A 9,559-nucleotide genomic window follows, 5' to 3' on the forward strand; every position below is an offset into this window, starting at 1 on the left:
CTGGCTGGACCTCAGTCTCCAGGTGCCAGGGCAGACCAGCGCACCAGGAGCCATTTCCTCTCGGCTCACCATGTGGTCTCTCAAATCGTTCCTGTGCTTTTCCATGGGTGTTACCTGTGTCTACGCCTTAAAGTTTACTTCTCTGAGAGAGAAAGCTGAAGAACCCCAGGGGAAGCTGCTCTGTGGAGGGCACTTTTTAATTCGGCAGAATCTACAAGAGCATGTCCGAGACTTGCTTGAGATCACGTTGCTTTGGCTTTTCTTCATTGTGCTGATGTACGTGACAGTGAAGTTGGCAGGAGAGAGTGGCGAGAGTAAAGTGCAGCCTCCTCCTGCAGCCCATTAGGACCGTTCATTTGGCTCTCTCAGAAGGAAAAAGGAAAAGTCTTCCTCTGAAGAAGACTACCTTTTCCATACCTTAACCCTGCTCGAGATGGACCTCGTGAAATTTGTGTCCAGTGTGTGGAATCTGAAATTCGCCACGTCAACTGGTGGTAACCACCGCCCCCACAATGTCGAGGTTCCTGCAGACCTATGAGCTCTGGGGCAACGAAGAATCCAACTGACTGGATTTGTGAGTCAAAGTAGGAGAGGCATTGTTAAACGTTGACATACATTATCCAAACTAATAAAACTATTCTGAAGCAAAACAAAAAAGTCTCTGATATTTTTCATTCACTCTATAGTTTTACCTTTTCCAGAATGTCATATAATAGGCAGCATGCAGTGTGTGATCTTTTCCAGGCTAGCTTATTTTACTTTATAACATTCATTCAGGTTTCATCCATTTCTTTTTGTGATTTGATAGCTCACTTTGTTTTATTCTTCAATAATATTTTCTTATGTTGATGTACTACAGTAGTTTATCAAGTCGTCTATTAAAGCACACTTTGGTTGCTTCCAATTTGTGTTTGTGTGTGTGTGTGTGAGAGAGAGAGACAGGGAGAGAGATAGCATGAATTAAGCTGTTATAAAATTCATGTGCATGTTTTTGTGTGGGCAGTGGCTATCAAATCGTTTGCTGAACTATCTAGGAGCACAATGGTTAGATCATGCGGTCTGACAATGTTTAGCTCTGTAAGAAATTGCTTCCAAATGGCATTCCCACTAACAACGAATGAGAGTTCCTGTTGTCCCTCATCTTTGCCGGCAAATGGTTTGTCAGATTTTTGTATCTGACCATTCCAATAAGTCTGTCGTTGTATCTCAGTGTTCTAGTTTCACCAGTCTACTCTAAAAAGTTATCTTATTTCCATATTTCCATTGTGTTTTATTACCATAAATTCTTCGGGTGTTTTTTCTTTAACCTGAGGTTTAATCTCACTCCTGACATCGCCTACATTTGGGGCCTCCCTGGTAGCTCAGACGGTAAAGCATCTGCCTGTAATGCGAGAGATCTGGGTTCGATCCCTGGGTTGGGAAGATCCCCTGGAGAAGGGAATGGCAGCCCACTCCAGTAGTCTTGCCTGGAAAATTCCATGGATGGAGGAGCCTGGTAGGTTACAGTCCATGGGATCACAAAGAGTCAGACACGACTGACCAACTTCACTGGTTTTCTGAGGTTTAAATAGATCTTCTGCTCAGCAAAACTTCTGCTTCTGTTTATGCCATCAGTGATTACTTTCCTTCATTAGTCCTCTAATAACTTTTTCATGAAGGACCCGTAAGTTGAAATCATGCATATTAGAAAAAAATATTTTTAATCGAACAACACTGAGCACATTTTCTTTTCCTGAGTATTGCTTTGTCCACTATTCTTCAGCGTTTCCACACAAAACTTGAAGTTCAGGATGAACTTCTCCCCTTTTTCTTTGGTTTGTTTTGATTCTCTTCTATCCTTTCGAGATGTTAACCAAATCGGTATGCGTACCAGTTGCAGTTGCAGTTTTACATTTATCATGAAGTTTCACTACAAGCATATGTGTATTTTATATGAGTCTTCACTGTATTATGTGTGTTCTTCATAGTGTTTGAAAAACTATTGCTCATTATTCCAGTTTTTAACAGTCTGTGCCTCTTCTCCATCGAGATTCAAACGAACCCATTGATATAATCTTTGAAAGAGAGAACAGCCATAAAATATGTTGGTATAGTTATTGAAGAAAATAGACTTCAAAAAGAACAGTAACTAAACTGTTTGCTATTGAATAGCCGAATTAATTTTCTCTCAGTGTATTTTGTATTTATGAAAGTCCAAATGTTCTTGCATGTAGTCTATACAGAGAAGATAAATTAGAAAGCACCTCAATAGAACATAGATTTACAGAAAATCTAATGTTCAGTTTTAACTAGCTCAACTTAGAGCTTTGTTATAGTTCAGTTATCCACAGCCTTGGTTTCGTGTCAGCAAATAGAATGTGCTAGTTCTCTTTGGGGGGGAAGATATTTTAATCAACCTTTTCATATGCTTTTGATTTTCAAGAGAAGAGAAATCTAAAGACACATGTTTTCATATGTCTGGTACTGTGCCTGATGAATATTTTTCTATTTAATATGTTATCATGAGTCAAATGTACGTTTTGCTTACTTTCAATACTGATTTAAAGTTGGATTGGCATTACTGACTCAATGGGCATATCTTTCAACAGGCTCCAGGAGATGGAGAAGGACAGGAAAGCCTGGCGTGCATGGGTCGCAAAAAATTAGACACGACTGAGTGACTGAAATGATCCTATTAAAGCACAGTCATTACAAAGGTTACAAAGTAACATGTATTCCTCAAAGAAGACCTGATGACAACATTTGTCACCGTTCTTTTGTCCTAAATTCACCTGGTAATTTGTTGTAGCCATCAGTGTTTGGAAGAATGATCAATTGCACATAATTTAATGACTGAATGTGGTTTGGGAGTGAGGTATTCTCTCAGATAGTTACCCTCTTCAGAAATAGGACTTTAGGTGCTACTGTTAATGAATACCAACGTACCCAGTATAGTTAGGCCAAGCAATATCAGAACATTGGAGCTTAAAGCAGAGAGAGTTTTATTGCAGGGCCATGAAAGGATGGCATATGGCTTTAAAAATCCTGAACTCCCCAAGGGTTTTCAGCCAAATACACTTCTGGGAGAGGTGAGGGAGGGGTGTGATTAACCGTTGCAAACGTATCCCTGTCAGATCCTCTGCTAGTGAAATAAGGTCACGGTGAGGTAACAGTGTTCATGTAAGCCTCTATCGAAACAAATATGATTCCCTATGCTGAAAGAAAAGCTTCCAAGCGTGACTTTCACACTCCAAGGTCCTGTTTAGGAGTGGGGGGGGGCCCTGGGCATGCTGGTTATCCTGACTGGGAGCATTCATCCAGCACCCAGTCTTGATCCTCCCACAGGAAGCCAGTCCCAGCTGAAGAGGCAGCTCTCAGTTCTCTGTGCCCTCCTCTTACCAAGGTCCCCATACTTTGCCCAGCCATCTTCAATGAGGGAGCCAGGTGTCCAGCATGCAGCTGACCCTCAGTCTCCTCAGCGGGCAGGGGCTGGGTTCGGTAGACTGACTCATGCAGAAGCCACAACCGTTCAGTCATGGAGGTGGGGATGGGAGCGCTTGGCTATTGCTCTGAACCTGGAGCCAGGCCAGTGAGTGGCTCTAGCAAGCGGCTCTGGGCCACTGCAAGACACAGCCTTTAGCCTGTCCCCAGGTGCCCTGGCTTGCTACCCGGCACGAGGCCAGAGGACCTGGAGGGCCCTGGGCAAAGCCTGCAATATATCTTTAACTAAACTCTTCTGAGAGGCTGACTCTGGTGGAGCTGGATTTCGAACTTCACTAATGGACATGAGCTAAGTGTGCAGCTCCATATTCCTCCTGCCCTCTTACAGCATCTTCTTTGGTGAGATTATTCAACGTATGACTAAAGTTGGTATCTTGGGCCATCATGGTCCATTTCCACTAGCCCTTGATAACCACATTCATCTCTCTGTTTCTATAACTCAGGTATTTTAACTAACAATATCATGTGATGATCAAGTTTTTGTCTTCCTCTAACTGAAATATTTTACTTAGCGGAATGCCCCTAAAGACATATACATTGCAAATGGGGGACCCATTTATTTATTCACTGCTGGAGGTCTAGTTGCATTGTAATATTTTTAAATCAATTTTTATTTGAGTATAGTTACTTTACATTGGTGTATTAGTTTCTCCTGCACATCAGTGTGAATCAATTATATGCTAACATAGATCCCTCCGTGTTGGATTGTCTTCCCATTTGTGTCTCCAGAGCACTGACTAGAGTTCCTTGTGCTTTTCTTTCTGATTTTGTTAGTAAGTTAAGTTGATTTCTTTATTTTAACTGGAGGATGATTACTATACAACATTGTGACGGTTTTTGCCATACATCAACCTTAGTGAGCCATAGGTACACATGTGTCCAACAAATCCTTAAGCCCACCCCACATCCCTCCCCACATTATTCCTCTGGGTTCTTCCAGATCACTGGCTTTGGATGCCCCGCTTCATACATATGTACACCTGAAGGATGATTTTCCTGCATGAAATATGTACTTTTCTATGTTTCACAGATGAAAATATGGGTTCAGAGTTTTCTACATGAAATATGAAATCTGCATTTCCCTTTTGAAAATCTAGTTGTATATTTTTGGTCGTGATACATGGCTTATGGAATGTTACGCATCTGGATGTCTGTGCACACTTTTTCCTACATGAATATGGAATTGTGTATATCTTACATAGGAAAATTTGAGCATACATTTTCCTGCTTGAAATACGGAATTTTATATATTTTCTATATGAAAATCTCTATTAACATCTTCTGACATGAAGTATGTTGTCCATAGCTCAAATATGAAAGCACGATGCAAATTTTCACTCATGAAATAGAAACTTTGTACATTTCAAAAATGAAAATCGAGGTACAGATTATCTTACCTGAAATTTGGTATATTTTATACTTCACGCAAAGACATTTGGATGCAGGTTTCCTTGGTCTACATATGCAATACTCTATTATTTCACATACGAATATACGAGTGCTGTTAGATTTTCAGTTCAGTTCAGTCATTCAGTCGTGTCCCACTCTTTGGACATCAGGGATCAGTGAAAGGCGGCGTCCGGTCCTAGAGAGGAAACACGCTACGGAGCCATAACAGGCGGCGTCCCGTCCTGAAGAGGAAAGACTAGAGCAGTGACAGGCGGTGTCACATCCTAGAGAGGAAAGACATCTGGGATCAGTGAGAGGTGGCGTCACGTCCTAGAGAGGAAAGATGTCACGGATATGTGAGATGCGGCGTCACGTTTTAGAGAGGAATGACATCAGGGATCAGTGAGAGGCGGCGTCACGTTCTAGAGAGGACGACCTCAGGGATCAGTGAGAGGCGGCGTCATGTCCTAGAGAGGAAAAATAGCACGGAGATGTGAGAGGCGGTGGCACGTTCTAGAGAGGAACGACGTCAGGGATGAGTGAGAGGCGGCCTCAAGTCCTAGAGAGGAAGACCTCAAGGACCAATGAGAGGCGGCGACAGGTCCTAGACAGGAGAGACGTCACGGAAAGACGTCACAGAGCCGTCAGAGGCGGTGTCCAATACTGGAGAGGAAAGACGTCAGGGATCAGTGAGAAGCGGCATGACTTCCTAGAGAGGAAAGACGTCAGGAATCAGTGAGAGGCGGTGTCCGGTCCTAGGGAGGAAAGACGCTACGGAGCCATAAGAGGCGGCGACCCGGCCTGGAGAGGAAAGACTGGAGTCGTGAGAGGTGCTGTCACATCCTAGATAGGAAAGACGTCTGGGATCAGTGAGAGGTGGCGTCACGTCCTAGAGAGGACGACGTCAGGGATCAGTGAGAGGCGGCGTCCAGTCCTAGAGAGGAAAGACGTCTGGGATCAGTGAGAGGCGGCGTCCAGTCCTAAAGAGGAAAGACGTCTGGGATCAGTGAGAGGCGGCGTGCCGCCTAGAGAGGACGACCTCAGGGATCAGTGAGAGGGGGCGTCATGTCCTAGAGAGGAATACGTCAGGGATCAGTGAGAGGCGGCGTTCGCTCCTAGAGAGGAAAGACGTCTGGGATCAGTGATAGGCGGCGTCCAGTCCTAGAGAGGACGACCTCCTGGATCAGTGAGAGGCGGCGTCATGTCCTAGAGAGGAAAGATAGCACGGAGATGTGAGAGGCGGTGTCACGTTCTAGAGAGGAACGATGTCAGGGATCAGTGAGAGGCGGCCTCAAGTCCTAGAGAGGAAGAACTCAAGGACCAGTGAGAGGCGGCGACAGGTCCTAGACAGGAGAGACGTCACGGAAAGACGTCACAGAGCCGTCAGCGGCGGTGTCCAATACTGGAGAGGAAAGACGTCAGGGATCAGTGAGAAGCGGCATGACTTCCTAGAGAGGAAAGACGTCAGGAATCAGTGAGAGGCGGTGTCCGGTCCTAGGGAGGAAATACGCTACGGAGCCATAAGAGGCGGCGTCCCGTCCTGGAGAGGAAAAACTAGAGCAGTGACAGGTGGTGTCCAGTCCTAGAGAGGAAAGACGTCTGGGATCAGTGAGAGGCAGCGTCCCTTCCTAGAGAGGGCGACCTCAGGGATTAGTGAGAAGCGGCGTCATGTCCTAGAGAGGAATACGTCAGGGATGAGTAAGAGGCGGCCTCAGGTCCTAGAGAGCAATACGACAGCGATCAGTGAGAGGCGGCCCCACGTCCTAGAGAGGAAGACGTCAGAGACGAGTGAGAGGCGGCTTCAGGTCCTAGAGAGGAAAGATATCACGGAGCTGTGAGAGGCGGCGTCCGGTCCTAGAGAGGAAAGATATCACGGATATGTGAGAGGCGGTGTCACGTTTTAGAGAGGATCGACGTCAGGGATCATTGAAAGGTGGGCACGGGTACTAGAGAGGAAAAGCATCACGGAGCCGTGAGAGGCGGTGTCACATCCTAGAAAGGACGACGTCAGGGATCAGTGAGAGGAGGCGTCCGTTCCTAGAGAGGATGACCTCAGGGATCAGTGAGAGGCGGCGTCCAGTCCTAGAGAGGAAAGACGTCTGTGATCAGTTAGAGGCGGCGTCCTGTCCTAGAGAGGACAACGTCAGGGATCAGTGAGAGGCGGCGTCCGGTCCTAGAGAGGAAAGACGTCTGGGATCGGTGAGAGGCAGTGTCGGCTCCTAGAGAGGAAAGACGTCTGGGATCAGTGAGAGGCGGCGTCCGGTCCTAGAGGGGATGACGTCACGGATCAGTGAGAGGCGGCGTCCAGTCCTAGAGAGGAAGACGTCACGGATCAGTGAGAGGTGGCGTCCAGTCCTAGAGAGGAAAGACGTCTGGGATCAGTGAGAGGGGGCGTCCATTCCTAGAGAGGAAAGACGTCTGGGATCAGTGAGAGGGGGCGTCCAGTCCTAGAGAGGAAAGACGTCTGGGATCAGTGAGAGGCGGCGTCCAGTCCTAGAGAGGAAAGACGTCTGGGATCAGTGAGAGGCGGCGTCCAGTCCTAGAGAGGACGACGTCAGGGATCAGTGAGAGGCAACGTCACTTCCTAGAGAGGAAGACCGGAGGGATAAGTGAGAGGCAGCGTCACCGCCTAGAGAGGAAGACGTTAGGGATGACTGACAGGCTGCAACAGATCCTAGAGAAAAAAGATATCACGGAAAGTCGTCAAGGAGCCATGAGAGGCAGTGTCCGGTCCTAGAGAGGACGACCTCAGATCAGTAAGAGGCAGCGACAGGTCCTAGAGAGGAAAGACGTCTGGGATCAGTGAGAGGCGGCGTCCGCTCCTAGAGAGGATGACGTCACGGAACAGTGAGAGGCGGCGTCCAGTCCTAGAGAGGAAAGACGTCTGGGATCAGTGAGAGGCGGCGTCCGCTCCTAGAGAGGATGACGTCACGGATCAGTGAGAGGCAGCGTCCCGTCCTAGAGAGGACGACCTCAGGGATCAGTGAGAAGCGGCGTCATGTCCTAGAGAGGAAAGATATCACGGAGCTGTGAGAGGCGGTGTCCGGTCCTAGAGAGGAAAGATATCACGGATATGTGAGAGGCGGTGTCACGTTTTAGAGAGGATCGAGGTCAGGGATCACTGAAAGGTGGGCACGGGTACTAGAGAGGAAAAGCACCACGGAGCCGTGAGAGGACGTTTCACATCCTAGAGAGGACGACGTCAGGGATCAGTGAGAGGAGGCGTCCGTTCCTAGAGAGGACGACGTCAGGGATCAGTGAGAGGCGGCGTCCAGTCCCAGAGAGGAAAGACGTCTGGGATCAGTGAGAGGCGGCGTCCAGTCCTAGAGAGGAAAGACGTCTGGGATCAGTGAGAGGCGGCGTCGGCCCCTAGAGAGGAAAGACGTGTGGGATCAGTGAGAGGCAGCGTCCGGTCCTAGAGAGGATGACGTCACGGATCAGTGAGAGGCGGCGTCCAGTCCTAGAGAGGAAAGACGTCTGGGATCAGTGAGAGGCGGTGTCCAGTCCTAGAGAGGACGACGTCAGGGATAAGTGAGAGGCAACGTCACTTCCTAGAGAGGAAGACCGGAGGGATAAGTGAGATTCAGCGTCACCGCCTAGAGAGGAAGACGTTAGGTATGACTGACAGGCTGCAACAGGTCCTAGAGACAAAAGATATCACGGAAAGTCGTCAAGGAGCCATGAGAGGCAGTGTCCGGTCCTAGAGAGGACGACCTCAGATCAGTAAGAGGCAGCGACAGGTCCTAGAGAGGAAAGACGTCAGGGATCATTGAAAGGTGGGCACGGGTACTAGAGAGGAAAAGCATCACGGAGCCGTGAGAGGCAGTGTCACATCCTAGAGAGGACGACGTCAGGGATCAGTGAGAGGAGGCGTCCGTTCCTAGAGAGGACGACCTCAGGGATCAGTGAGAGGCGGCGTCCAGTCCTAGAGAGGAAAGACGTCTGTGATCAGTTAGAGGCGGCGTCCTGTCCTAGAGAGGACAACGTCAGGGATCAGTGAGAGGCGGCGTCCAGTCCTAGAGAGGAGAGACGTCTGGGATCAGTGAGATGCGGCGTCCGGTGCTAGAGAGGATGACGTCACGGATCAGTGAGAAGTGGCGTCCAGTCCTAGAGAGGAAAGACGTCTGGGATCAGTGAGAGGGGGCGTCCAGTCCTAGAGAGGAAAGACGTCTGGGATCAGTGAGAGGGGGCGTCCAGTCCTAGAGAGGAAAGACGTCTCGCATCAGTGAGAGGCGGCGTCCAGTCCTAGAGAGGAAAGACGTCTGGGATCAGTGAGAGGCGGCGTCCAGTCCTAGAGAGGACGACGTCAGGGATCAGTGAGAGGCAACGTCACTTCCTAGAGAGGAAGACCGGAGGGATAAGTGAGAGGCAGCGTCACCGCCTAGAGAGGAAGACGTTAGGGATGACTAACAGGCTGCAACAGATCCTAGAGACAAAAGATATCACGGAAAGTCGTCAAGGAGCCATGAGAGGCAGTGTCCGGTCCTAGAGAGGACGACCTCAGATCAGTAAGAGGCAGCGACAGGTCCTAGAGAGGAAAGACGTCACGGATCAGTGAGAGGCGGCGACAGGTCCTAGAGAGGAAAGACGTCTGGGATCAGTGAGAAGCGGCATCATGTCCTAGAGAGGAATACGTCAGGGATGAGTAAGAGGCGGCGTCTGGTCCTAGAGAGGAAGACGTGAGGGACCA

General features: G+C 48.5%; 1 long non-coding RNA gene across 1 annotated transcript; it reads right to left on the reverse strand.

The window, feature by feature from the left end:
* Nucleotides 1-905: 905 nt before the first annotated feature.
* On the reverse strand, nucleotides 906-7,107 carry LOC145537114 (uncharacterized). The gene is made up of 2 exons (XR_014076212.1): nucleotides 4,878-7,107; nucleotides 906-2,054 (listed from the first exon to the last, which is right to left on the reverse strand). It is a non-coding gene; the product is annotated as an uncharacterized LOC145537114 (long non-coding RNA).
* Between the last annotated feature and the right edge of the window lie 2,452 nt (nucleotides 7,108-9,559).

Source organism: Giraffa tippelskirchi, chromosome X (genome assembly GCF_054371585.1).
Source record: "Giraffa tippelskirchi isolate mGirTip1 chromosome X, T2T-mGirTip1v1.2.pri, whole genome shotgun sequence".
In the NCBI taxonomy this organism is placed as follows: domain Eukaryota; kingdom Metazoa; phylum Chordata; class Mammalia; order Artiodactyla; family Giraffidae; genus Giraffa; species Giraffa tippelskirchi.